Raw genomic sequence first — 26,480 nt, 5'->3', positions numbered from 1 at the left:
AATCTTCGTCCCGCCTTTCCATCCGTGACAGGTCCGCAACAGTTTGCCACTTACAGCACCTTCCGCTCCCTCGGCTATAACCTTCTCTCATTAACGTCCGTTACTTCGCACTCGATTCCGCACCCGGAACCACCTCGGGCTTGCCTTTCTCTCCCATTATTTCGCCGGCTTACGAGGCAAGGATGTACGAGGACGCCAACGCAGGAACGTTTCTTTTTATCGCGAAACGATGCGGCACTCGAGAAATACAGGATGATTCGTCGAGTAAGAAATCTTACGAACGGGGCTGTTTGAATAAAGAAAAAATTTCTGCAGGGAATTCGTTGTTTGTTGTAATCTTCAATTTTTCATGTAAGATCAATAACTCGGCAGTATAATTAAGCTTGGAATAAAAGTTTTGTTGAAGTTGCCAAGTATCCTATATAGAGCCTTGTAGTCGAGAGATTTTGCTCGACGAAAACATCCTGCATTGATCCGTAACAGTTTTATACGAGCTTCCAGGCATGCTTGCAACCTTGTTCCATAAACGTTCAGTAATGGCGGTATGTGTATGTGTACGTGTATATGTATATGTCTTCTTGATCATGCGTCACCACTCTTTCCCCGGCACAGCATGAACCAGTGTCCTATTGACCTACATACGATACATTTATTTCGAAGCGCGTGTCAACTCCTGGAAAACCACTAAATTGAATCTGATAGCGGGATATCGCATAGAAAAATAATTCGGCCTGGTGGAATCTATCAGACTCAACCAATGTATAAAATCAATTCTGCATTTTTCCACTTTAACTCAGATTATTGAATGCAGTTCATAAAAATTTATTATTTATATTTCTTTCATCATATAAATTCTCAAGTGCTTTAATCTGAGGATGCTCAAGGCTCAAGAGGATCTCTTTTGATTTCTGAAGGTACTTTAGGTGATTCTTATCATATCTCTTAATTTTTTTTAGATTAGATTTAATTTACTCAAAAATTGCATTTAATAGACAGAAAGCCTATTATCGATACATAAATATTGGATTTAGTTAATAAAACAATTTATACAGTGCGGTTGCACTTTTTACTCTGCTATTTACTCTATATTTTGTAGTGTAATTTGAGACAGGTTTCCATTTCGTGTTTACATCCATATTACTTCAATTCTAAATACACGTATTACTTTTCAGTAAATTTACAAATATTTTTCATATCGTATTATTTCCAGTTCGTATGAAACGCGAATAAAGTTTGTTTATTTGTCGCCCGAAGGCAGCGAGCGGGAATGATTGGTATCGATCGTCTCGATTTGTGGCAGAAACGGGTTGTCGCCGGTCGACGCGGAGATGATTTACGATTATCGTTGTAACATGCGCTCGTAATAAGTCGCAATCGCTTCTTCCTCGGCGCACCTGCGTGCCGCCGTCGTCGCGCAACGGTTGCATCCTTACTGAATCAGCACGCGCGCGTGCGATCGATATCTTCACCTTGCCGAGACAGGAGCGTGCACCGGCGATCTGACCTACTGACCCACAAGCAGCAGCAGGTCGCCGAGAACGAGGACACGGGGCCCGCGCGCTGAAAACCGGACTGGTGCGCGGTTAAATGGAATCGGGTGCGACGTGAGTGTACTCGGTGATTGCCGGATGATTGCGCTGATTGCTATTTCTATTTGCGTTTGCTGATAAATCGTCCTTAAGCGCTCCGAATAAGAGGGAAATCAAACACGTCAATAAACAAGTGAAGAGAAAAGATGTACAACAAAAGCTCTAAAATTGCAACAGTCTTAAATCCGAACTTATAAAATTACACGTACCTATATATAGACTATTAACTACTTTACTATTTTAATTATCGATATGAATTTATCAGTTAATTTCGAAAGGAGATTATACACGGGGGATGAAATATGTAATGAAACGCATAGCGGACAGATCGATGCAAAAGTGTCAGAGCGATAAAACGGTTGTAAATCACATTGAACGAGCCACATCGGCAGCGCAGGCTAATTAATCGCGATGCCAAGCGGGGAAATACAGCGGATGATTATTCTGGCCGATGGACCGGAGGCAAGAAGTGACTCCGGCATAGATCACCGGACCGGGGACCGACAGACCGGGTTCCGGTAGTGTATGCGGTCTGACGGACGGTTTGTCATCTACATTGACGACCACGGCTGGCGTATAGCTGATTCTGCGGTTAAGAACGTGACGCGGCGCGAGAGAATGGATCTACTCCGAGAATAACGCATTGCGGAAACGCTACAACCTTAGAATACCTATATATATATTTAATTGCACGTACGTGTGAATCATACGAGAGAAATCTGACTGCTATGAACAGATTAGCTGTACCGTGATATCGATATTTTTTGTTATGAATATATTTAATTACAGATTATTGATATTTTATAAACCGTGAATATTATTTTCGGAAAAATTGGAGATATTATATGTGCATTTTTTTTTTTATTATGAATGTGTGTAAGGTATATGTAATTATCACAAATTTTATAGGTACGATCGCTATTCTCTATAGGTGCAACGTTTTTGAAAAAATTTTGCGTTTTAATTTTTTTCTTTCTTCAGTTTAACATTTTTAGATAGTTTATCTGCATGTTCTTACTTATTTCTCAAAAAGTTAGAACTTATTAATAATATTTACAATCATGTTACATTGTATGGATTATTTTATTCAGATATATTATTTTTTAAACTTGTGGTAAATTGGTGTCGACAATTGAAGCGTAAGAGTACCGCTCTCTGTGTTTCATTCTTGAGTGCTTGTTATGTAGTTTAATCTCGAGTTTAATCTAATTACGATAGTTTTCCATGGATGAGATCGTGTAGCTAGATGTACAGTGGATTAATTAGGTCTGGATTTAGGCTTAGATCAGGCATTAGCTTGAAAACGCGTTTGTCCCAACAGACATCGAAGTCATTGACACAGACCGCGAAACTTTCTCGACTCCATCCACCGCGCGGAGTGAAAATTTTCTCGCGGTCGGAATTACGTTCTCCGCCGGTTCCTCGTGATCTTTTATTATCGTGGAGGGATACCGTTATCGTCGAATTGATGCCAGATAAAAGCGAAACAAGGAAAACTCACACGCTCGAAAATACGCGGCTTACTTGTAATTCACCGCTAAGGATGACTTGCCCATTACAGTTCTGTTTTATCGTTTCGGCTTTTACGGTTGTGAAAGTCAATTTCGTCCGAAACTTACGGTCTGTTTACGAGCGAATGTGTGTTGCGAGAGACTGGAGGGCCATTTTCATACGTATAAACACGTACACGTACACGTTCGCGACAATCGAAAATAATATACAGGAACTTCAGTTCTCGATAACTTTAACGTCACGAGCGAGAGTACGTTAAAACTCGCGGCGAGTAATAACCGAAAATGCAGCTCTCTATAAAGCGCCGCTAATTCACGTTGCGTTTTAACGTTGGCTGAGTTGAATTTACGCGGAATATCATCGAAACAAAACTGAATATTGCTCGATTTGTATTTCGTATTTTTAAGCGAGAATAATAACCGATAACGAATATCCGACATACACACGGGCGCGCGCGCGAATATTACGGGACCGAGAGAATGCGAATCACGGAGTGGAATCGCGCGGAAAATCGTGCCGATATTGCCCAGGCAATTCCATTACGGCCAGCACGTCAATTCGATCCTGTCCTTTTACGTGTTTCCTTGCGTTGCCCCCTATCTCTCTTTACTCCCTTCCTCTATCGCTCGATTTCCACGCTCGCGCGGGTGCGAGTTTTATGAATAGCGTATAAATGGTTTCGCTAATCGAACCGTAATCAAGGGTATTATAACGGGATAATAATTTTCAGCCTCCCATTGCGCGCCGCGCTCCACTCTGTGTTTTCATTCTTCAGTTCTCTCTCTCTCTCTCTTCCCCTCTCCCCTCTCTTCCCCCTCTCTTTTTCCCACCCTCTATCTCTCTCTTCTTCTCTCTCTCTCTTTCTCTCTCCCTTTCTCCCCTCTCTCCCTCTTTCCTTCTCCCTCTTCTTCTCCCTCTCCGTTTTACATGAAAGCGCAACGTTGTTTTGTAGCGCAATATTATTTTCAGTAATTACTAGGAAAATGTAATTAAATCTGTTGCCTTCGGACGATCTATCCGTGCGAAAATACGCAAGAATAATGGAGCTAGTGATCGTTTTAAGTCTGCTTTATTTACCGTAACTTCTGATTGATATCGAAACAAAACAAAATGTATGAATTATTATTTCGCTTAAAATAATATTTGCATATTTTGAATATCGGAGAGAGGAAAGATTGTGGAGGAAAATTCCACGTAAAGAGCCACTTTGATAACGCAAATATTCCCAAAAATCTTCTTCGAACGTTTACACTCGTATTTATAGTCGCGTATTTCTGCCAAAGAAAGGCGAAACCCCCCCAATCTTGAAACATGATACCTTAATCAATAGAGCTTAAGAATCAATTTAATATTATTTACATCATATTTGAAATTGCGATAAAATTGAAGAACTCGGATGAAGTTTGTCTTACGACACAGCCTAAATTTTATCTTTCGCAGTTTGATAATCAATTCTTGAGAAAAGTTCAGGTTAATAATTTTTTTATCTTATAACATTTTCCCGGAGACTTAAGAGGAGAATGGTTACATATGTAAAACATTAAAACTGTTATTTTTTTATAGGAAGATAAACTACAATCTTTAAATACTAGTGTAATTATCTTTTTAATTAATTAATCAATTGTGTACAATTATATTAAAAGAAACATTAAATAATTCGCCATGCAGTTAATATATATATATTTTTTTAAATAATTTTTTTAACGCGGGGAAATCTACTACCGGCCAGTATTGACCGGTAGCCCCCCCCGTTGTAAGAGGGGAAAGACCCCCCCGCCTCCGGGAGCGAGGCGAGGGTAATACATATATTTGCTATTAGTAATTTTATCAGCAAATTCTTTCAATTGAGATTCGAGTAGCAATATATATTTCCATTCGGAAATGCTCTCTCAATCGGATGAAATCAGTCATTATTTTAGACGACGGTAATCAGACTACAAGACAGAACAAAATGTGATATATATAATAGCTCATTTATTAAAGTGCAAGGAACAAAATGTTCGGCGTGATTTTGTTTTATGAAGCGTTAAACATTTCGAGCCGATAACAGTTCTGCTGGCGCGCGGCCTTGGTGTTTGTTATTGCGGCGTACGGCGCGCATGTTTACACAAGGTCGTCGCGCTGCGCGCTAACATTCTCGCAGTGAGACGAGACTCGAGCCGGCATTGCCGGCAAGTAGTGGCGCGAGCCGCGCCATGTGTCGTGTACTGTTCCTTGAAATATGGTTGCGACAAGTGTTAGAAGATGACAAACGCTATCGTATTTCACGATTATTAAAGTAACTGAGCATTAGCTCGTAACTATTGACTGAGAGTATTAAGGATTCGCACGAATGTATCGAGATGACTGCTTAAGCAGATATTTCGCGTGATTTATCACATTCAAAGCCGGAACGATAAAAAACTACAAACTATTTTTTCGCGGTAATTACGCATCGCGTTTAATGACATTTGGATTCTAATGCGCTTGAATCTTTTAAATTTATAACATATTCGCTGTTTTGCGAGTGGCAAAGTGGAATAATACACGAGTTGCCGGGATCAAGTCATTCGAGTTACGGGAAGCCGTGTATCGATCGACGTGTACCAATAACTAGTTTGAAATGGAAAAAAAGCATTCAATGTAGTTTTATCTCATAGCACGTTAAATATTTGTGTCGGTGAGACTAGTTGGTGAGCAGCTTTGGCGTTTGTTGTAGCGCGCTTGTGCGTACACCGTACATACGCAAGGCCACCAATGCGCCGCACTATTATTCCGCGCGGCGAGACTCGAGTCGGCAGGTAACAGCGCGAGCCACTCCGTGCGTTATCTATCGAAATGTGATTGTTTCTTACGAACAATTAATGACAATTAGGCCGCGATTTGTAAATGTATTGGCTGTTTATCAAGTCAAGTATCCGCGCGATTTATCTATTTTATTTAATACGTGAAACTGGTATTGTGTATGAAATGAGTCGATTCTCTAAATTGAGCGACGCTCTGTATGTTTAATTAACAAGTACGGTCACAACTAAGCCTGCGTTTTAATATTCGTCGTTTAAGTCTCAAGTTAGCACAGTCATTGTTTTTTACGAAATGGCTGCAACAACAAAATCCGGAATAGAGCAACAAATTAGCATCAAAAGAGCACTAAATTTCTGTGTATGTCTTATTTGATTGTGCTAAAGTGGCTGTGTCAGTTTAATAGACGTCTTAAATAAGCAAATTTTATTCTAATTTTTCATAGCCTGTTTTTATTGGTTTTATATTATTTGGAAATTGTTCTTTGGTTTTAATTAAATTTATTTAGTAAGATTTAATGATATCCATTATATTCTTACTATTATGTAATATTGCGGAATTCATTCCACGAAAGTCGTACAATCATTTAAAGCGTTATGTTTCACATTTGTAATCCGTTTCTTTTCTTACAATTAACTGAGTATACTTTTAATTAAAATGTATTTTATCTAACTACGTCTCAAGATATGAAACTTTTCTAGATATCTCACGCTTTTTGATACAATTCCACCATTTTATGGTGTAATGATTATAAATTAATTTCTTTCTTTGTCTATACGCCGATACTCTTTTCAATTTAGGAAAATCTAACAATAAATCAAATTACATGGTTTAGTATCAATCTCAAATCACGATGCGATTATCCAAGATATTACAAATTGTAAAAAATTTTTTTGTTTCCATCAACATTCGCTCTGGTAGGTAGTCAGCTTGCCAAAACGATTGTATAGAAATAGATTTCTCTCTCTCTCTCTCTCTCTCTCTCTCTCTCTCTCTCTCTCTCTCTCATTATTTTTCGAATTCAGTAAATATATTTCTCCGCTAGAACTACGGCTTCGCCGTGACGTTTTATCGACGTTGCTTCGTGCGTTTAACTTTATTTAGCGATTCGGAAGAAAATGGAGCGCGGAATACGATAGCTCGCCACATCCGGGAGCGAGGGCGGCGTACCGATCCCGGTATCGGGTCGCTGTGTTGTAACGGGCGGTTTCGGAATTTACTATCGGCCGCCGCGATCGTCGAGATACGAGATTTTCCAATATTAATAAACGCTCGTCGAGAAAGTGTGTTCCGGGCAATGGAGCGCTCATTTCATACGTTATTAGCCGCGGTGGAAATTTCGAGGTGGGTATATTACGCCCGGGGCTACCATTATCCCTGACAGTGATTATAGCACCGTAGTTTTCCACGTGAACCCGATCAAGCTTTTACCGCGCATAGACGCCGGACGCATCCGAAAATTGGCGATTGATTCGGAACTCGAGCCGGATCTTCTTCAATTTGCTCGAACGATCGAGCAATCGAGCCGCCGCGCCGCGCCGGCAACGCGATCGTTAATCGTTAACCGATATACGAACTCTTACACGCACGTGGCGAATTTACGAGCTCTATTCGCGGGATGAGTCTCGGACAAGTTTTAAGCGTTCCCTTCGGGACGTGAGAGATCGTGCAGCTTCGGCCGGGGGATGCCGAGCTTGGTGAGCCCAGCTGCGCTTCTTGTCATCTTAAGGATGCTCCTACGGGAAAATCCTAGCGAGATACGACATAGATACGCACGTTGAGCGGGTGCGGGATCAGCCCGTGCGCACGCGGCTGGAATAATATTAATCTTCGGCAGAATAAAGGGAAGAACGTGCGAGGAAGCCCCGGCCAGCCTTTCTCTCGTTTTTTCCCCCCTCGTCTATCGGTAAGATCAGAAAGGGCGTACACGACGATTTGGAAGATGTTCGAGACGCAGGAAAGAATATCGCTCCCGAGAGTGGTCCTGGAGATCGGAAGGGAGCGAGATATCGATCGGCTGATACGCAGCGCGTAACGCCAAAGATCCGTTATATCCCGATGCGGAACGAATCGGCCGAGCCAATTGAGCACACGCGGTTATCTCGAGAATATGGTTATTGAAGGGTACCTTATGATTTTTGTGTTCGCCAATATTGAAATTTTCGGTAAAACTCGCGCGCGAGTTTTATGAGTGATCTCTGAATGGAAAAACCGTCTCTATTCTTCGTCAAAATTAAATTCTGCAGATGTTATTACATTGAGATTTTGAAGAGACATTCTTGGTCCCGAGATAATTGAATACTAAATGAGAAATTTGAGGATATATGAGTTGTGAAAATGTCTCGATCATATTGCTGATGGGAGCGGACGAGATGTTGAATTCTTGATGTTTGTATTACATCTGTGATGTTCTAGAAAGAGGAATAAGTACATTTCCATCGGAGATTGACTTAATTTTGTATGAAAAATATATCAAGAGAGACATCTATATATTAGTATAAACCAGGATGCTTATCTGTTTCCTATTAACTCTTAAATAACCCTTCGACCGATCTGGACCAAATTTTGCTTAGTTACTCTCTAGACCCCTGTGGAAAACATACACTCTACCATGAAACTGGACACCCCTTCCCCCTGATTTCATCCTCTTGACACTTTGTGATAATCCCAGATAATTTAATCAGTCTTTAATAATTATGAAAATGCTATACACTTTAATTTTTTGTAATACTTTATATATTTTGAAAATTATTTCTCGCGGAGACTTATTATCAGTAATTTAGAAGCGGCAGTTTTAATCCGAGTGACGTGATTGCGAATGCCAACGTCACATTGACACAAACAAATCGAATTACACGTCTTCTCGTTGTTCCAAGTACTTTTCCGACCTCTTCCCGAGTACTTTCGCAATCGAGAATGAGATTCTCTCGTTCTTGTCCCGTGAGATGAGAACGCGTTACGGGACGGGCTTATTAAAATACCAATCTGAGGGAATGCAGGACCGCGCTGGCCACTAGCCAGCTCTCGAAATAATGCCGATTTGTAACGGGCGCCGTGCGTTGAGCTCTCGGCTTACGACTACCAACTGTAGTAGCGAAACCGACCGCAAAACCGACCGCAATGGAATAACGAAGCTTGCCTTGCTCGTTATTCCGCCGGATATGTCGCGCGTTTTATGGCCTCACAAGACGCGAGTCTTATGTGCATTTAGCTGAATTTTTGTTAACGTTAAACGCTTTATGTAGGTAGGTTAAAATGGTTTAATGAGAATGCAGTGAGTATGTTCGGACTTTCGACATCGTTGATCTCGACAAAATATACGCAAGTTTTTTTTCTTTCTTTCAAGAACAGAAACGCTTTTATTTACGCTTGATATCGCGGGCGAAAAACAATCAACATCGTGTAGGTTCTCTTTTTTTTTTTAACCGCGTGTTTAAAAGGCACGAGAATTCGCGGCGAGTAGAGTATTCGATCCTCGACGGCCACAGAAGGCCCGTAAATCGTGGTTGCGTGAATTCGCGCGGCGCGGCGGTTCTCGTTCCTCGTAATCGCTGTCGCGCTTTTATCCGCGGGAAAACGGTGCAGTTGCGACGCGCCGTGAATGCGGCCGGCGCTGCGGAACGGGAAAGGAGAGACACGAGAAGCGGAAGGAGGATAGGAAAACAAAGGGAAACGCCGTAGCCGCTAGTTCGAGCCTGGAAAACCAGCTAGAGAGTGAGAAAGAGGTGAGGGAGGGTCGAAGGGAAATAGGAGGAGACACTGGCGGAATTCATACGAACTGGGGAGGGTACGCGTTTTTTTTTTTTTTTTTTACATTATGCGAAAATTCCGGAGTCCATTCTCGCACGAGTAAATCCCGGAACTCGATATCGGCGGCGAATCAAAGCCGACAGACTTGAGAGAAAGAGAGAGATAGAGAGAGAAAGTACAAGAGAAAAAGAGAATGAAAGAGAGAACGAAAACGTTTGACGACTCGGGCAAATGATGGAATTTACGATAATCTTTTCCGACGTGGCTGATGGTTGATTATTATCCTGCAGACTGCAGGTGGCCGTATACGTGCGCGCATTAATTTAGTTTTATCTGCCGACGTGCATAAATTGCGTGGATTTCCTCGTTCATCGTGAGTTTCTCGCGATTCGAGAGCCACTTTATTTTTCTTTTGCCGTATTCTTTTTCGTTACACTTTATACATGGAATTATATCTCAAAGAAAAAGAGGATGTTGGGAAATAGAGAGAAAGCGATTTACAGTGATTTAAGTACATCACGGTGATTTAAATACATTTTTTAATTAAAGGTGATGCGAGTAGAGGAGATTAAAAAGGAGTAAAGTTTAATTTTTTAAATATAAAAATACAAAATTCTGACATTATTGATGTCGATAATAATATATGGGAAAAGCTTTAGCGACTGCGATGTCGCTCGGAATTCGAGCTAAATGCATTAGCTTTGATTTAACACGCGCCGATTTCCTGGCATCGCGTGCCGCTTTGCACACGTAAGCGTTAATAATTCTTGTTATTGATGTATCGCGTGACATTATGCTTGTGCCTGATGGTATGCAACGCGCGGGGAGTCCCGATGGATTTATCTGCATCAGGGGAATTTTTATATAATGTTTCGAGGTTTGGAGATAAGAGTATTTACATCTTCGATTGTGTGTATGTATCTCGACTATCGAAGCGGCTTGGTCGTTGCGACATTATAGATGTCTTATCGAAGATGTTTGACGTGTACTTAATTTAGCGAGCTATAAATACATCTTGCGATAATACATACAAGATGTTACAAAATAATTGTGAAATTTTATTCTTTTTATATATTTTTTCTTAAATTTTTATATTTGATATAAAATATAGGTTTCTATATTTGGTAATTTTTAAGGATATAATTTTCTGTTGGAAACGTGGAATCTTTTAGTTTTTTTTTTTTTTAAACGGAAATTGAACATTAGACAATGTCGACAACGATAGATCAGAAAATAGTTGACACTGATTCGTTTATGGAGATCAACTTATTGTTAGAGCGTAGAAATGATTTAATAATTTGATTTTTGCACTTTCCGTGAACGTTCCGTGCAGTCGCAAAGAAAAACTTCATACGGAAGTACGAGGAAAGCATTGTGACATTGACCTTGGCTAGGGAATGGAGCTCGTTATCGGTAGCGAGGCAACGAAATTAATCCCCGGGCGATTGTTTCTAGCATTTTCATGATATCTAATCGAAGTCAACCGTTGGTTATTCGATGATAACAGAACGATTAAGCTGCGCTTTCACACGGCGATTTCAATTAGAACTCAATATGGATTTGAGCGAACTGCATGGTCGAACAGTTCGAAGTATAAGCTATTCACGCGGTTGAGCAGCTTGCGTTATTCGATTGTTGAATCGATTTGCCCGAAAAACTGTTCTTTGAAATCAGTATTCATCGCGAGTGGAAATTAACTAGTTTTCTTTTATATCGTTTAACTTTATTTTACTCTAGTTTTTCTGAATTTAGATTCAAACTGTTTCAAATAATTTGGATGTTCTCTAGCGAAGTCTCCGAATTATTCGACTACCAGAAAATTCCGACTGTGCACGTTTAACGTTAATGCATTCGCCACGTACCAAGGAAAACTGAAACTCAGAGACACGTGCGTTTGTGAGAACCCGTTTACAGTCGAGACACATAAGCGTAAGAAAACAACGGGACGTTAAAGTGTAGACGTGACGTCAATAGGTGTTGTAATAGATAACAGACAGAAATATTGAATTTCGTGTGTCTTCTTACTTGCGAACTAAACTAATTGTAGGATGCACAAGAGTTCGGGATCACTTTTGTTTCATCTCTGCGAAAGAGAAACTACTACTTCGTCGACTTATACGTGTAATTTCGAGATTCGATTGGACCAATTGTTATGTATCGCAATTCTCTGATGGCTTTCGCGCACACCTACCATTCCCGTTCTCATGAACTTCCGAACTTGCGTGGGCTTTCCCTCGATATAGTCAAATACAAGTATCCGTGAGACGAGAGTTGATCGAGTCAGTCACACTGTCTCTTGCGCTCTGTGCCAATCGCATAGATATAGAGAACAGAGAGGCGGTGCGAGAAAGAAGACGAGAAAGAGAGAAAGAGAAAGAGTGCGTGCGTGTGTATTCTTAGGCGGACGGCGAAATCGGCGAGCAGCCGTTACTCGGCGGTGCATAAATAACCGGTGACGTCAGGTCAGGTACGTGGAACCGTGGGACGGGGTTCCTTTCGTCTCGTTTTGTCTCTCCGATGACTATCTCGAACGCGGCGTTGTTTCCTCTCGATACCTCCGAAGTCACTGATCCGGCGACGCTGCGAGAGTTTCGAAATCAAATCTTCGCTCCGCGAATATACCCACGGTATTTTGAACATTACTTCTCCGCGCGATGTCGCATCTTTATGCCGAATTAGATTTGCTTGTTAACTCGGAAAACGCGAAAAACGTGACTTCGATTCGCTCGAACAAGTATAATCGATCGAAGCGGTTTATTATGCAAGCGTGAAAGCATAACCTGTCCGAGTTAGGAAGGAGAAATCGCGGTCGCGTATTGCTTTTCTCGCCGTGACCTTTCGCAGGATTTGTTCGCAAAATCTGAAAAAAAAATTGCCTTTTGGCGAGAGGGGGCGTGACGTAGGCGCTTCCGAGAGGAGAAGGCGGAGGACGAGCAACTTATAACAAGCTGTGGAGCGCCGTACGCGATTTTCGAGAGGGAAATATTCTCCGTTATCCCCCGTGACTTCGCCCGAGGGTTTGCTGCAAAACCCTCCCTCTCCCCCTTCGCCTGCTTTCCACCCTCTCATCTTTTCGCCGGTAGTCTCACTTAACTTTCCTTCGTCGTTAAAGGAAGGATCGGGACCGATCCAATCTTCTTTCTCACGTCACTGTGGCGTATCTTCAACTTTATTTCTTATCCCCCTCCTCTTCTTTTTTCGCGCACACCTGATCATCAGTTTCTTCATTGAATCGATAGATCGATAGATGGATTTAAAGGAAAAAAACTAAAAATTTCTATTTTTATAATTTTTTTAGTTGTTTATATCAATTGATTAATTGCAGTTAATCTTGGAACAATCGAAAGTTAGTAATTGCGTGTCAATGTATAAATTATTTATGCTTTTATTAATTGAAGTAACCCAGAGAACTTGAAGCATGAAATGTGATTTCGTATTGGTGGAGGAATTATTGTGGTCTCATTGCATGTCAGATGATAATTTATACGATCCTATAATTAATACGATTTTATAATAATAATATACTATAACAGTCTGTTCTTCAGTAAAACGATTTTCTGCATACATACTGTTTTAAATCTAATTGTTTTTATAAAAACTTCTTTTATGAAATAACAAGTCAGTAAAGTAAGTTCTAGAGTTTTAAAAAGGAAATTTAATCTACGTAAAAAAGGAGAAATAAAAATGAAGAGGACAGAAGGTAGATAATAAATGCGCAGTTTTTTTTCTGTAGATATTATGAATACAAATGAATCCATCTTACGAATGTTACCAATGTACAGAATTAACAGGCCGCGGCCTCTTTGTAACTAGGATTACATCGCAATTTCATTCGATAAGTTTGTTTAATGGACGATCAACAGGAATCTTGCCTCTGGACTTCCATCTCTAGCGCGAAACTTTTTAATTAAAAGAACAGGGGACGCCGCGGGATATCTTCCGCGAGAAGTGGAGAAGTTCACGGGAATATTCAGATATTCAAGCCCCGCCGTAATACTCTCTCGCAGGTGAATTTATTTACGAAGTACAAAAGCGTGGGGGAAAACAGTATCACGATTCGTCGTAAATGCGGACAAACATTCGTAATTCATGCGTTTGTTAACGCTTGTTGCGAAAACCGTGCGGTGTTACAGTTTAACAATTTAACTTATCGCACAAACAAATATATCACTTTCAAAAAAGCATCACGTTATTATAAAACAATTTTAAACGAGAATCTCAGTATATTGTTGATAGCTTTTGCAAACATTACAAGTATCATTATGACTTTTTTAGCTTATATATAATTAAACATTAAGTTAGTGAAAAACATTCATACTTTTTAAATCAAGTTGAAAACAAAATTTGAACAAAAATTACAGCCACGTTACCGCTTTAGACTTCAGTAGATTCTTTTTTATCTCAAATCTAAAGAGAATTTTTTTGATCCTTTTTTTTAAAAAAAACTTCAATTTTCAAATTTTATTTAATACAAGGGTTTGATGGAAAACGATAAATCTTTAATATCAATCTAATGATACAACGGAGGATATAAATAACTGAGCTCTCTTTTTAATGTCGTCAATGTTAAAAGCTGCTGAATTTAATTCCGCATACAAATTTTATTGGATGTTTATGCATATTTGCGAATTACGACGGTTAGCGCGTATGCATTATTGTATTGATGGTAATCGCGAGAGTCTCTAGTCGTAGCGGAAACAAATCGATAACGAATCTCACGCTTGAAATCAATGTATACCCGTGGCGCGCTACGGCTGTAACGGGAAACTAATTTGCGTTCGAGCCGCGAAGTAATTAACGCCGGCCACCGGATCTAGCGTTTTCTCTTGACGCCGATAAATTCGTTGATGTTTTATCACTCCGCTCACAGCCGCGACAATACGGCGTAAATTTGTAAATTTATCGTTTCGGCCTAGTGCAAATTGTTTTCGTTCTCTCGAAGAGTTATTCTCTTATTTTTCTTACTATCTCTTTAGCAAGTCAAGATGGTGTTTGAGTGATTCTGTGAGAACTTTTATCTAGCTTTGGAGAAAAAGAACTTGCAGATAATCTATCGCCTTTTTGATACAGTGTCTTCGGAGGCTATTTATTATTTCATCGCACAAAGTTACGCAGTCGTGATTCGGGAAATGAAACCACAATTGAATTATTTCTCTTCAGATTGGTTCTTTTTCACATGCGGTGCTGCGCGCCGGCGACGGTGGTAACGAGGTCAGCGCGTGTATTTACCCGCGTATATAACCCATTAAGTATTACCTAACCGCATGGGCGTGCGAGAGTCGGGAATAGAGCGGCGGCAGATGCGAGGTCGAGTGATGTCATGCGTTCGACGTTCTCCAAGTTCGTGGGCAACGAGCGTGTTTATCGTGTAACGCGTTAATGATGCGCGTTTCGAAAGTATCACGTTTTCCACGGCCGAGGATATGCCGCTGATAGAAATAGACAACGATTATCGCATTTGTATACGTGAAGTAAACTAGCGGAAAAGGAAGAAACGCGCGGAGCGTCTGACATGAAGGAGCTCGATGTGTCTATTAAGGGATCGTTTGTATCCGTGGATTTGCGAGATCATAAAGTCTTTTATCATTCGCGTTATCTCTCTCTCTCTCGTTCTCGAGAGACTGGGATTTATCTGTGAGTGGTTGGAAATGCCAGTCGCGAAAGTTAGCGATTTAGCCCAGTCACACTTCGGACGGAGCAGTCATAAATCCTGCCGGGGTATATGTAACTACGGATCTTTTAGTGGAACCAATTAGAAAGACCCGCTTTTTTTTCTTGTCTTTTCTTGTGGTTATCATCGATTTGAGATTTGAGTGTAAAGTCTCCGCTTTCAGTTGCTCGTTAAAGAGCGTATTATAGATGGTTAATTCACAGATGCATTTCCTTGAAAATCCCTCAAAGGGATTCTGTCAATTAGTGGGGAGATCTTGTGTGTGTGCATGTGTGTGTATGATCACTCCTGGCAACGACGATGAAACGTCGTAACTGCGAATCGTTAATTGCTGAAAACGATTACTGGAGTATTTCGTGTTGTAGGTACAAGCTTAAATTCACTCCTTTGAACTATCTTTTTTAATTATATAAAGATTTTGTTTTTTAATTGAGGAAAAATCACTATTGTTACCGAAATAACTTATATATTTTGTAGTTTGGAAATTTTCTAGTTAACATTTATTATCAATTTGTCACTCAAACTCGTATCCATGTAAAATCTTTATAGGCTTGCGAGTTCTTAATTTTAGTTCATTGAATTTAATTACAACTCAGACGATTTTGATTTCCAATATTGGAACAGTCGTAAGTAAGTAATAGACTACTAATAAGTTCGCGAATAAACGGACCGATGTTTTCGCACTGAACTTTAGTAATTAATCGAGCGCGGCGAAAGAACGGGCTGGAAGTAGGTGGCTAAAAGCGGTCGCAACCGTTCCAACAAACTCTCTTCGTCCACCCATTTCTCACTCCGCCAACCCTTTTCCACCAAGCTCTCCCTTGCAGTATTTCATCTCACTTTCTCGTTCCTTCCGCTTATCCACTATGTGCGTTCTCGTATACATTAAATTGCGTTCATATATTTCAACAAGGAATTTAACAAAATGCAAAAGGAGTCTTATTAGAGCAATGAAAGAACTCAGGAATAATTAACTAATTTTTCAAATGATATTAATTTATTTTTTTTTCACGGAAAAATGCGAAAAGAAAAATGCTCTTAATATTCTTTTTGTGCATTGCACGAACGTTTGTATAAAATACTCAAATTCTATTTTTCGCTGATAGTTTTTTTCCGGCGAAGAGTGATTTTTAAATGCGCGGATTTAGAAAAGTCCTCATCGTCGGAATGGAGAAGATTCCACCGCACTTTTCGCGGGCCATATACGCGAGAGCCTGAGTCAGCGGGAACAAGTTCCGAGGACATTTAAATTTATTTGGGGATAGCGTTGCGAATGGTGCGGGCGCAGAAAATAACATGGAAAACGAATCGAGCGGTGGAGAACGACTTCTTCATTTCTCGCAGAGCGTGGGAAAACGATTTTTTTTCACTCCTCGTCGCAAAGTGCGACTGCAGCCGAGTCCATCTTCTTAAGCTTGCATACTTGATTTAATTGAATCACTCGACATAATCTATTTTCTCTGAACGGCGATCTGAGTCACGATCGTCGGTTAATTCACGTAATTGCGATGAGACTCTGCTTGCCAGCTTGTAAATAGAATAGGATGAGGCAATTCGTCGCACAACCGGAGAGTAATCTATCGTGTTAAAGCAAGTGGAAAGTGTTACGACATTCTTTCTTCGCACGAAGCGTCATTTTCGGGAAAGTCGAATTTGAGAATTCATCTAATATGCATGCGGCTGAACATATCTGTATATTATTTATTATTTCTGCTTGTGTTGGCGTTTGTAAATGTACGTAATAGTATGATCAGAAAGAACACAGGTTTCTTTATATAGATTATTTGTTCTTCATTACGTTAAAAATTGCTGATGCGAAAGAAGAAAAGGCAATGTTCAATCAATGTTTGATCTCTTTGTATTATTTATATTATTGGTTATGTTGATAGTTGGAAAATTGCTCTCTGTGTATTTACTTACAGCAGAAATTGTCCAATTCCCAAAAGAGCTCTATACTATATAGATTTTTTATATATTCGCGACTTATTACATTATTAACAGAATTGGGAGCATTATCTTAGAATTATGATTGAATAATCATTTGTTATAGCTGTACATTTTACTTTCCCTCTTTTTCGAAATAACGAAGGTAACTTGTGACAAATTTGATCAATAGAAGTAAAAGAATAAAGTACAAGAAAGCATTATTAGAGACCTATTCTATAAATATAACAAATGTTTGGTAAAGAACGAAGACTACTTTGACTTAATCGCGGTCGTGATCGGTTTATCAAGGCATATGAAGACGTTATTGTAGCTTACGCATTTACGAGCAATTTAGCGAACTTTAGTCAACATATTTATCCACGAATCGCGTGGAATGGAATTTGATCGGTTATTTGTGCCATAATGACCGGTCGCGGGCAGTAACGATGTTTGCAGAAAGAACGTACTCATTTGCGCCCATTACAACTCGAGCCATATCTCCAGTGTACGTTTTTGTAATAAGATTTATCGGGCCGTAGGCAGCGCCGATGGATGTATCTCGCGCGGTCTGCTTTTGGTTAATAACACAGCAGGTCGGAACGGAACGGCAGATACAAATTGCGAGCGGTGCCGGTATAGGTACTGCCGGCGAGCGAGCGCGCGAACTTGTGCGCGCGGAACAATGGAGGGAATGATGCCGCGCCGGCGATTGTGTGTCAGGCGCTTTGGAAAAATGTAAACGGAACGGCTTGCCCGGCTTAGGGAGTTCAAATGGTACGGTAACGGACTGACGCTGACAAGTTTGTAATCGATAATCCTATAAATCCACCGTCGCCGCCTCCTCGTTCGAGCGCAAATAAATCGATGCGCTGCCGCCACGCGCCAATCTTTTTGCTAATCATCGCCCTCCCTTCCCGCTTCTCCGAAACCCGAATCGAAAGAATTTGCAACTTGTAAAATATAGCTATTTTTGAAATTTTGACCATTGTACGCTATCGCTTTTGCCATCGTGTAAAATTTAGTAAAAAGAATAATACTTTTGTTTGGCGGAGAGGTTCAGTTATATAAGAATATTTTTCCACCGGTCATTCACCGGTGCATTTTCACACGCGTTTGCGCGCGTAAGACGCGGGATCTGAGGCCGATTGACGCGAGCTTAATTAAGATAATAACCGCACGAGTCATCGTCTAACTAATACACGGGGCTCTATTCGCGGCCGTCAAACCGATTTTTATCGTTTGAAGGATATCGGTGATAAAAAGTCGGCGAGTATTCTGGCGCGGGATTCTTATCGGGGGAGCTATTAAGTCGTTCCACGTCGGCGTGCGAAAGAGGAGCATTCGCGAGAAAAGCTGTAACGGGGATTACGAGTTTGACACCGGTATACCGTTGGGTCCGTCTTAATAGCTTCATTCGATCGCGAAGGGCCCGAGAGGTAATTGATGGCCCTTCATTGTGTTCCGTCGCGAGAGCAGCGCCCGGCGAGTGCGGCAGTAAGGGCCAATGTCCCTCTCTCGGGGTGGGAAATTACCCTCTTGTGCGTTATTAATGGTTTCGTAAGCGCCATCCTGGTCAATAAGTAACCGGCAAGCCAAATTCCTGTCACGTATGCGTTCCGATGTTGGGTGTATTATAATGCTTGTTCGCCACGCGCGCCGCAGTTTCGACATTTCCGAGAAATTCCCGTATAAACAATTAAACGCGTCCCGATATTCCTCCTGTAGATGTGCGGGATATTGTTGATTTTTTTTTAAGTCTTGATAGCAGTGTAAAGAATATCCTATGTATCGATAAACATAAGAGACTTTGCGATTTTTTAAGACAAATGTTTTATTTAGACACGAGACGTCATTCGTTATTAATTCTTATGTCAGAACTAACAAAAGTGTTAAGAGCTCCATCGCAATTTGACATAATATTACAGTGATTCCTTTTGACGAAATATAGCTATCACTGGTATAGCACGATAGCACGATAGAAGGGTGTGAACTAAGGTTCAATGTCCTCCTTTGACAAAGAAATATTCTGCGCGTCTCTATGTCCTTCGTCCGCGAATACTCGTAAAGATCGAGGCGATTTTCGCTCACAGCGGGGCTTTATCACGGTTTCTACACCGATCATCCGTTTTTCCCAACAGGCGTCGTACCTCGTCGCCACCCTTCGGAAGCAGACGAAGACAAAGCATCACGACATAAATAATTTATCTCGGAGGCGGTACCGCGGCGTGACGCAACGCGGCGACGTCGACGGTGTGCGTTGCATTAAATATGAAATCCAATATAAACTTTCGAACGATATAAATCTAGAGTACCACCTGGCCACTATTACGTCGCGTCTACATTCCCCCGCGCAATAACGAAACCCTTTTACTAATCCTTTAATCATTTCATGTTTTTCTTAGCATTAAGTAGTTCTATAAAAATATATTAATCTCTAAACTTTAGACTCCAGAGAATAGTGAGATCTCGCAGAAGCGCTTTGCCTTTGCTTATAAAGGAATAAATTTCTCGTATTTATAATTTAATTGAATAAGTTACAAGACATATGGCGTACGCGCAACTTGACGAACGTGAAACTCATCTTGCTATTTTTCTCCAGGATGCAGAGACAAAGCCGGCGTGACTCGGAGGTGGAGGTTGCGCTTATGCGCCCTGTAAGCACAGCTGGCTAATAGCCTCGGAGCCCGTCCCCGACACCCTGCAGCCACACCAGGTAGGAATCTTTCGTTTACCTTGTGTGTATATGCGCGTGCATATACACCGCGTCACGCGGATAGTCTGCCGTCCGCCTCTCGTGTTTTACTGCAGAAAATCAGGATCGCCGCCGTGTTCTCCCGAGCGTGAAAATATCCATGCTGTGCACGCCCTTACACGCGAGGCGGTAATTAGTCGTTAATCCTTTCGCCCGAGAGAGATTAAGGAACGTTCGTCGAAGCGAAGTAACTTGCGTCAGATGCCTGTGAATATGAAATTATATATACCTATTCGTTAATTAACATCTCGCACTAACATTTGCACAATTAGATCGTTATTCCTTCATCGCTAATACAGAGTGGATACTTTAGAAACATATATTTGCAAAGTATGTTTGAAAATATTTTTTGTTAAAGATTCGAGATTTATATATACGTGGAAAATTATCTGAGCATTTTTTTTATTTGGATCCAACACACTTTTCTAATTGCTTTTCTGAAATCATGGCAGTAATCGTAACTATCACCATTTGGCTGTATCGTTACAAAAGAAATTTCGAAAGTGCCACGCGGCCATTATCGCACGATCATGGAGGGAATACAAATAGGCTCGTTTACATTAGAATTTCGTTTGGGGTTAGCAATGAGGACACTTTCCTTGGGCTTTCACAGTTTGATTGTACCGGTGCCAATATGCGAATGTACGATAGAATAAACACGTGCAGAGGTTGTAATAAACGTTTCTGCAGTTGACTAACTAACTACTTGAGATGATAAAACGTAAGGTCAGAAATCTTTTACAATGCTACATGTTTGTATTTAACATTATGAAACTTGAGTTGCCTCTTTACATCATATGTGTACTTTTTAACATATAGTAAAGATTATTCTTTTTTTGAGGAATATATTATTCCAGAAATAACTTTATATTTATTCCTGTCTGGAATGCGTTTGGATCTAACAGCGTATAATGCTCACTACACATTTACCATTTTTATTTAAACCAACGCATGTTTGGGACGCAAACGATTGCATTATATGTAACTATACATCGCGCGAGAGGGACGCGAATCGAGGCGATGATAAAAAAATAAGTAAAGAGAAAAAGAGAGAGAAAAGTAGCGCATACGTGACGAAACAGGATTCGCCATCCTCTTTCGCACAAGTGCAGCCATGTTATATATCTCAAGACTGTGCGCGCGCGTAAATTGCATAATGCAAATCAGCGTCATTCCGTCCGAAAGCTCCGCGGGGGGAAAAAAGATCCATCAAAATTCATGGCCGTCGACAGTGGATAGCGGAGCTTTCTCCTGTAAGTGCAACGACCGTTTCTTCCAACTGTATTTTTCGGCGAGCTCCGCAAACCCGGATCACTGCGCCGGGAATTCCCCGGCATCGAATGGGGCCCGAGATACCTTCTCGCGCCCATTCCTCGTGTATTCTCGCCGGGAAACAAAGTTTTATCCGTCGTCGCCGAGCTGGCGTACGCACGCGTATGGAGATACCATTTCTCTCGATGCATCGCTTCTTTTTCCCTGTCGTATCCCACGGAGAAGCGCAGCGGACGAGATGCATTTATTCATGTTTCGTCGCTTCTCCTTCATCGCGCTTCAAGGCGCGCTGTCACGGAAGCCGTAAGTGTTTCGCGCTTCCCCTGTCGTGTGCTTCGCTCGTGAACACAAGTGAGTGCTCACGTCCGCGGTTACGCGTTAAATAAATCTCTGTGTTCTGCGTTAATTCGCGAGCAGCTATAAGCGGATATTTCACGCTTTCGATCGATGAATGTGCCACGCGCGTTGCGACCACCATACACAAAATTCGCCGTAATTCGGTGCAATTTATTCTGACGTAATTTATTTCGGATGTATAGTACGGTCGGCATAATCTTCTCAGTGGGACGCTCGACGTAACGCAAATGAACGTATTTTATTTAAGGCAAATAAACAGCTTTATTGCTGCATATAAAGGCACAGATCCGACTGTGCGTGTGGTACCTTTCAACTGACAAATGCCATCAATGGCGCTGATCAATTGAAATATTCTTGATATGGATTAAATAATACTTTTCATGAAATTAATTTGATTTCCGCGGATCTCGTTGATGGGAGATATTTGTGTTTTTCAATGAGACACAGTTTTCTCTGTCTCATTCCGGCGCAAATGCGTTGGAATTTTAGTGTTATTTTCGCTAATTTAGACTATTGGACAATTTTCTGGCGCCTTCCTTTATCGGCTAAGAATTCATCCAGGTTTTTCGGAATTTCGCTGATGAAAGACTATCAAGTTTTCTCTTGCGCTACGGGCGGCGTCTTTTTTCATTTTCTCGATTCACCGCGCGAAATTGTTCAAGGAAACTCTGGCAATAAGTCGGTGGGACTGTAAATTGACGAATTCTTTTCTATTGTGCCCCTTTAAACGGACACACGTGCTAACTCGCTCACACGTGTCCAAATGTAGAATGAATCACTCCCCGGAAATTTCAGTGTGCATTTAGTATGAAACTCAGATGTCTTTAACGAAGTATCTGTACTGTCACTGGTAAGACTTGGGGATTATCAATGATTAATATTATAAAGGCAAGGGAAAAAACAACAATAATATAGGCAACATAGAAAATATATTTTGCATTAAATCGAATAAAAATGAGAGAGATATTTTTGGCACAGTACATTATTTAGTACCTTAAGATCGACAGTAATTAATATTATTATAGATAACAGAAATAATAATAATAGTAATAATAATAATAGGACAATGAGATGTCTTCAATATAATACACTATTACTTTGCGGTAACAATATACATATACTTTAAGATTATTAATAATTTTGTATTGATATATAACACACACAAAAAAGTATCATAAGAACGCCTTTTTGCCGCTACTTTTTAACTCGAAAGAGATGTGCCATACAGATTTTATAAAAGTATTTGCACTGTCGCGTTCGATAATCGCGCGCGAATGTCGGGGACGTATCCCATTTCGTCAGAAATCCTCGATAAACACGTTCACCGTGCGCGCGAATTGGCGGTATCGAGTATCGGAGCGACCTTAGAATTTCGCGTAGAAGAGTCCAACGATTTCAAGCGTGAGAGAGGCCGACGGCGTGCGAATGAAAGAGACAGTAGATTGCGAGGCGGAGCGAGCGATCTCGCCTTGCATGAATATTCAATATCGAGAGCCGGCGTGATTTCGCAAGCCGCTACTCTTTATCGAAACTTTCTCGTCGCTCGGCACCCCGTCATCGATAACCGTCCGTGAAAGGAATCCTTTTTTTTTCGCGATTCCGCCGCGTCGCTTGGAAAAGCCGATATGTTTATTCGTCCTCTTCCTCTCTTATTGCTTATTCACGTACTATTTACTTATTATTTTGCGTTTGTTTATTACTGTTGATTGCTTCATCGTCCGTGATATTTTAATTCCATATGTGAAATCAATATCTTTGCTTTTCTTTTATTTCTTATTCTTTTATGAAGTTCTCATTATTGTATGCAGTATATTGATGATAGAAACAACTTTTTTTTATTATTCTATTACTTTAAAAGAAAACATATATTTAGATATATTTAGATTTAATGATATAATGCTTATTTATTCACTGTTTTATTTATTTAGTATTTACTCTATAATGATTGTTCGTTTCGTTATGAATTATATCTATATTAATTTTGCACAAGGTGGATAATTTTTTTCTTCTACTGCTGCGGTGAAATTCTCATTACGCACGTAGGATCGGCTCGTTTTAACGAACCGTCGACCTAGTTTTTAAAGTTGCATGAACCAAGTCGATCGCGGTAAACCGCGAATTGCCATTTCAATTATCACTTTTGCTTAATTATTCGCACGATTTTCTCTGTCTCTCTTTATGTCCATTCTTATATAAAAGATTCACTATATTTCTTTATATTGATCGATGCATGTCGATTAAAAATTTGCACTACTAAATAAAGTGATGGTAGGACGCCGTATTGATTCGCTTTCTTAACCGCTTTTCACGTATTCACGTAATACGATTACTTCTTGCACACAGTGGTATAGCTATATAGAATTCAAGAACTCCAAAAAAAAACTCTACCGATTATTTCATTGTTTGAATGGGGAATGTCGATTTATTATTTTATATCTTTGAGATTGCGTTATCATAACAATGTACATTTTAAATAAGTTAAGTAAATTAAGCGTCTATAAAGCGTTTTAAAATAAAATGTAGAGTATACAGAGATAAACACACAAATACACATTATAATTAATATAATTATTTAAGTCAATATTATGTTATTTTATCACGTAATAACAACAACAGCAACAACACTGCACGGACACCGTGTTTTTGGAGCACTCACTCTAAAACTTTTAACTCTAAAGGGCTTTTGAAAGCGTTTCTGTGTTACAAAAAGTCTATAAAAATTCATGTATCATCTTTAAGATTTCAAAAAGTGATTTCTGTACTTGCATGCATAAGGCCGGAACTGTTGCAATTTTTTTTTTTAAGTGTTGGAACGTTAGGAGAAAACTATAAAATACGAAAAATCGCCTGTGCCACGATGCCCGCGCATTGATAACAATAAAGTTTTAGTAAACTAATTACGTCAAATCAAACCATAATTTTTAATTTTACATCAGGAAAAGAAGAGGGAAAATTTAAGTTTGTACAAAAGCTTTATTTGTATTCGTACATTTGTAATAGGATTGTTATTACTATAAGTTTTACTTACTTTCGACGTGAGGTGGAGTTTTTCTATAGTGTATGTAAAACCGAAAATTCGGCAGATTAATTCCCTGGGAACTTCAATCGTGCTCGTTTGCCGGGAGCGGAAGGACATGTCAGCTGCAGCAGCCGTCGCCGCCGCTTTTGTATGCATGCTTGCGGAGGCTGTGCAACGGGGAAATTCGGGGCTCCGGTGTCGATCCGTCCGCACTAGCTAGACCAGGAATTTATCCACGTGCGCGATCGCGCCTGCCGGCCGATAGGCGATATTAACAACAACAATCGGCGATAACCGCGCCGATAAACGCGCCCGTTGAACGACGTGCGGTCGACGCGGCGTAACGAAATACGCTCTCGATGAAACAATACGGGAGAAGCGAGTGAGCAAGCGAGCTTTTTTTTTCTTCAATTCGTTCTCTCCCTCCGACTCCCCTTGATAACGCACGCGCGATCACTTTCTGCGCTTTGACGAACAAGTTGTGCGTTTCTGTGACGACTGTCCTTTACTCTCATATAATTAATTCTCAAGTTTAATATAATATAATTAATTCTAAAGTTCAATTGATCTTTCATCTTTTACTGCACAAAGAGTTAGGAAGAGACAGAGAATTAGATAAGTTATGATTAATTCGAAGGAATGTTTATAGGAACGGTGCATATTCCGTGAGAATATTTTACTATCGATAACAGCGGGTTAATTACTGATCGCTCGACGATAATCCGGTGACGAATCGATAAACGGGAACGATAACTCTCACGTCGATTGGTGAGCACAGGTGGTCTATCGTGGCTATAGATGTGACCGCGAGCTCTATGTTGTATCGATGATGCATTTGCGCGAATACGGATTGCGTCGTGCGTGCCCGGGGACGGGCCGTAATTATTTGCGTCACCGAATCCGTAAATCGTCGCTGTCACTCGCCGACGATCGGACTAAAAGCGCTAAACTCGCCGCCTACTGGTCATGAATTCTTTCTCGCCGCGCGCGCGCTAGCGAAATCTATTTCACCCGTCCGAAATTCGTGGCAGAAGATGACACACCGCGTGTACACCGACGACTCGCCGTGTCGCGTTCGTTATTTATCGCGAATTCGGGGAACGGGCCAGAAATATACGCGAAAGTCACCGCCAGGATATGCAGCTAGATATATGCACGATTTATTCGGTAGCTTTATTATTGCTCGCGCTTGGGATTGTATCTTTGTGTTTCCTAAATATATTATCGTAATCTATTTACATCTATATAATTAAATAGCAAATATAGAAAGCATACAGGATATTCTCGAAACGCGTGTCAAATGTCTCTCGGAATTGGATACTAATAGAAACGATAATTTCTCCTACTATATATTCTGTTATTTTATACAGCAATAAAAATAAGCGTCTATTTCGCGCAACCTCTTATCAATGGTGCGACCGTCACCGTCACGACCGTTACGTTGTCGTAAATCCAAATAAACAGATCGAAGAACAAATGAAAGACTCCCGAGTCCCGGTTGTTTCTGCACTTGGACGATGTGCTCGGAGGGTAGAGATTTTACTCGTACGTACTTCGCGTCTTAAAAAAACGCAGGCAACATTTATTTACGAGCGTCGATTGTGACGAAACGAGCGTGATGGCACTGATGGCCCGTAAATCCATCCGCTGAGCAATAACGAACCGAGTGCAACTGCGGGCGACCTAGCCCTTCGTTCGCGTATTCTCTGCTCGTGTTCGCTCTTCTCTCGACTCGTTCCGATGCGCACACCACCCGGGATCCCGGGATGCAATCGATTGTCGTTTCGTTTTCATTTGGCCGCGTGACGGTCCGCGATCGACGTGTTATCTCGACGCATTCATTCTGCGATC

General features: G+C 40.7%; 1 protein-coding gene across 4 annotated transcripts in view; it reads left to right on the top strand.

Annotated features, from left to right (window-relative positions):
- LOC139810176 (uncharacterized) overlaps window positions 1–26,480 on the top strand; it is a 170,297-nt gene that overhangs the window by 86,395 nt on the left and 57,422 nt on the right. For all 4 annotated transcript variants that reach the window (XM_071773501.1, XM_071773503.1, XM_071773500.1 and 1 more), the window contains one exon: window positions 19,829–19,942. The gene's annotated coding sequence lies outside the window, so the exon portion shown is untranslated. The remainder of the gene's footprint in view (window positions 1–19,828; window positions 19,943–26,480) is intronic.

This window comes from Temnothorax longispinosus, chromosome 3 (genome assembly GCF_030848805.1).
Source record: "Temnothorax longispinosus isolate EJ_2023e chromosome 3, Tlon_JGU_v1, whole genome shotgun sequence".
NCBI lineage: Eukaryota > Metazoa > Arthropoda > Insecta > Hymenoptera > Formicidae > Temnothorax > Temnothorax longispinosus.
The sequence above is the reverse complement of the archived record's forward strand: the minus strand, read 5'-3'. Positions and strand labels throughout refer to the sequence as shown.